General features: G+C 41.4%; 1 pseudogene; it reads right to left on the reverse strand.

Annotated features, from left to right (window-relative positions):
• Positions 1–739: 739 nt before the first annotated feature.
• Positions 740–3,215, reverse strand: LOC104862842 (annotated as a pseudogene).
• Positions 3,216–3,687: the final 472 nt, after the last annotated feature.

Below are 3,687 nucleotides of genomic sequence, written 5' to 3' on the forward strand. Positions count from 1 at the left end.
AAAAAAAAAAAAAAAAAAAAAAGTCCAGTGCTCCTCTTGTATGCATCTAGGAAAAACTTGATGTCTTGGTCAGTTAGACAAATCACTCAAATGTACTTTTGTAAATCATATACTGTTTGCCTCACAGTTAATGGTAAATGCAATAACTGGATGCTAGCTTGCCTGTTTAAAAAATGACATAAAAAATAAGGGAAGGGAAGATAAATTAAATGACATTATTGTATTTACAAGTGAAGGAATAGGAAAAAATACAAAATCAATTACTGCTTATGCTACAAAATTTATAAGAAGCTTCTCCTTCATTCCTTTGTGTTTTATGACTCGGTTTCCCTTCCTGTACCTACTCATGAACTACAGTATTGGTGTCACCAATGCCTTTCCCCATGTCTTTGCATCCTGGCAGATGTCAATCTACAAGGAACAACAGTCAGGCTGCAAAATATTAGTCCATAAAATGAAACTCTTCTTGAAGTTACTTCACTGATAATCAAGGATCTTCTTCCACGTCCTCCGGATCGGGAGCCATAACCAAATGCTGTGGGCATACCAGGTTATGTGTGTATGGACGGACTTCCCAGCGAGTGTCCTCACTTTCATGTGTAAAGTAACGTTCTTCAATGCGAGTTCAAATTCTCTAAGGTCAAGCCATGTCTGGCAGTCCTGCAACCAAGGATGGCTAAGAGATTTGGCAACACTGTAACGTTTCCTCATTTTCACTTGAAGCAGGTTGTTTATCAAGTCAAACCGCTTCACTAGAAATTTCTCTCCACAGATTTGGTGGGTGCATAAATGCAGCAGTGAGGGCTTGGCGAATTGCTTTTCCCCAGCTCTGTGCTACAGCAAGTGCAACTCCAGTGACAGCAAGAACAGGATTGTGAGAGCTGTCCCCATTGTTGTCACCAACAAAGTATACCATAGTGACAGTGATGATTTCAAAACAGCGTGGGTTACTGCCTGGTGAAATATTTGTGACAATCTCATGGTGAGGATACTGGCAGAATTTCTGAAAGTGCAATTTCCCTATAACACTTTGGTCCAGATTTATTTTGAAATAATGTTAGACATTTGCTATCAAGTCTTCAACAGTGCCTCTTTCTCAGATTATCTCTGCTGATGTAATGAACCGTCCACCCTTCCTTCACTTCTGTGTGCCGCTCTTCTTCTCTGTGTGCTTGACAGACTGTACAACCCTCCTCGTTAGCGGAATGCTATTGCTTGTTGATGGACTGATGGGTTTTTTGTTTGTATGTTTGTTTGTTTGTTTTTGGTACTGGGGATTGAACTTGGGACCTTGCACTTGTGAGGCAGGTGGTGGAACCACTAAGCTAAATCCTTGGCCCTGATGGATTGATGGTTTTAACAGCTTCTTCATCTTGTTCCACATTGAGATCAGATTGATCCAGAAAGAACATTTTATCTTCTGGAGGAGATGGCTCTTCTGTGTCATCTAAACTGAGACTACCTTCAGCATTCATGCCATCATTACAATGTCTATTGGTGTATCTGTATCTGTTCCCATACTGGAAGGTTCTCCACTGAAGGTTTCCTAGGGCAATGTCTTGGTACTTTTTATGCACAGCATTTATGGCAATTGAATTTGCAATCTTTGCACTGCATTCCTTGGTGAAAAAGACCTTTCAGTAGCCACTTGCTGTACTGACATATTATGGGACGGACATAAGAGTGGACAGCAAACGTGTGGAACTTTTACTCTGCACATTACCCTCTTTTCCATACAGATTAGGCAACCACTCCAGGATGGAATTCTCTTGCTTTGTTCTTGGTGGATATGTGACTCTTCACTGAGCAGGAGTTCATTCAGGCCGGAAGTCTTGGAACTGAGAGGCCAGGTCCTGGGAGAGATACATTTGATAGATGTCTCTCTTACTCCACTACAGTTATTTGGAATCTTCAAGGCACATCTTTTATGATAATTTAATCCACAGCCTTCACATTTTAGCCCCCAGAGCATCTCACTACAATAATCACAAAAAGTAGGAGCTTTGTAAGAATGTACATAGAAAGTATGTGGACGAATCTGGAAGTGCACTGAGGCCAAAGCCGACAGAAGGTCTACTAGATCTCCTTCATGTATTTCATCTGCTGAAGTAATCAGCTGCAAAATATTTCCAGAGTTCATGTCATGGCAAAAAAGAAGACTTTTGTTATACATGCCAAAGAATCCACGCTCTGGAAACTTTTGATAAACAGTGGAGCATACAAGATCCTTGACAGCAGATAAAGACAGTTCCTGGTCTTCAATGGTAACTCTCTCCTGTGTGAGGCCAATCTGCAGTACAAATGAAACTGTATGCACAGAGCCTCTGGAGTTGGTGACAGTGAGCTGCGGCTGTCATTAGAGAGATTCAGGCAGAGAATCCCTTGCCACATCTTTATTTGGTACATCTGGAGAAACAAATGTAGCAGATGACTCAGAGGGTGGTGATAATCCCAGGCCCTTGAGGTCTTAGCTGTGACTAGAGGCATATTTTGATATGCTATAGCCAGCCTACAGGCAGGGAAACTAGTCCCTAATCATGATTTAATTATGTAATGATTTCCCCCAAATTATGTAGACTAGCTCCTGCTAGTCTAGAAGGAAAGAAGCCTAAATTTAACTGAAAGAGCATTGATATGGATCACCTTGGGTGATATCTTGCATCCTGGAAGTTGCACTCTTCTTAAAAGTACAATTTTGAGCCGGGCTTGGTGGCACACCCCTGTAATCCCAGCACTTGGGAGGCTGAGGCAGGAGGATTGCTGTGAGTTCAAGACCAGCCTGGGATACATAGTGAGTTCTAGGTCAGTCTCAGCTATATAGTGAGACCCTGTCTCAAAAATCAAAAGAAACAAAAAAAAGTACAATTTTTAGTCATGATTTCCTTGTCTCATTCTATCTATCTGTGATGGCTGATTGATTTACATCAACTTGAGTAGAAACACCCAACTAAATTGGCTCAGCAGAGGCCTGGATGTGGAAGACCCACCCTAGGGAGGATTATCACTAGAACAGTACAAAAGGGAAATGAAGAAGGAAGGATTGTTTCTGTTTTTTCCAAGGAGCTCCAGTCTTCACCTTCACCTTGGACATCATCTCCTGGCTTCTAGCACAAGCCTTTAGTCTCCTGATATGGACTCACCCAGGACACTGAAGTGAGCTCCAGGCCTTCAACTGTATCCCTTGGATCTCCGATGCACAGACAGACCTTTTGCATTTCCCACACTTGACTCTGTGGGGAGGGGGTATTATAAGACAATCTTGTAAATTCTTATATATTTGTATATCTTCTATTAAATCTGTTTCTCTAGTAAGCACTAGCTAATGCATTATCTTTTATTTCTTCTATACTATCCCCCCAAAGAGTTTAATCCCTTATTTTGAAGGGGTATAGAAGATCTGATGATCTATCTTCTTATAATTGCTTCAGGCTGAGGAAGATTGATCTTGCCTCGCCAGGGATCAAAAGTCTTACCCTGAGTGATCTAATGGAATCAGAGGGAGATGGGCTTTGTTGTTTGATAAATCATGTTTTGATAGTCTGAAAAAGAGGACAAAGACATTAGCCAACTGTATGGATTGACTAATGGTCCACTTGTAACGCTCAGCTGAACTGAATCAGTGTGGTCTGGGTGTGGAGGATCCACCTGAAGATTATTACCAATGGCCATTAAAAAGAAAAACTGGGG

Source organism: Fukomys damarensis, unplaced genomic scaffold (genome assembly GCF_012274545.1).
Source record: "Fukomys damarensis isolate Sample0158 unplaced genomic scaffold, DMR_v1.0_HiC HiC_scaffold_17, whole genome shotgun sequence".
Classification (NCBI taxonomy): Eukaryota; Metazoa; Chordata; class Mammalia; order Rodentia; family Bathyergidae; genus Fukomys; species Fukomys damarensis.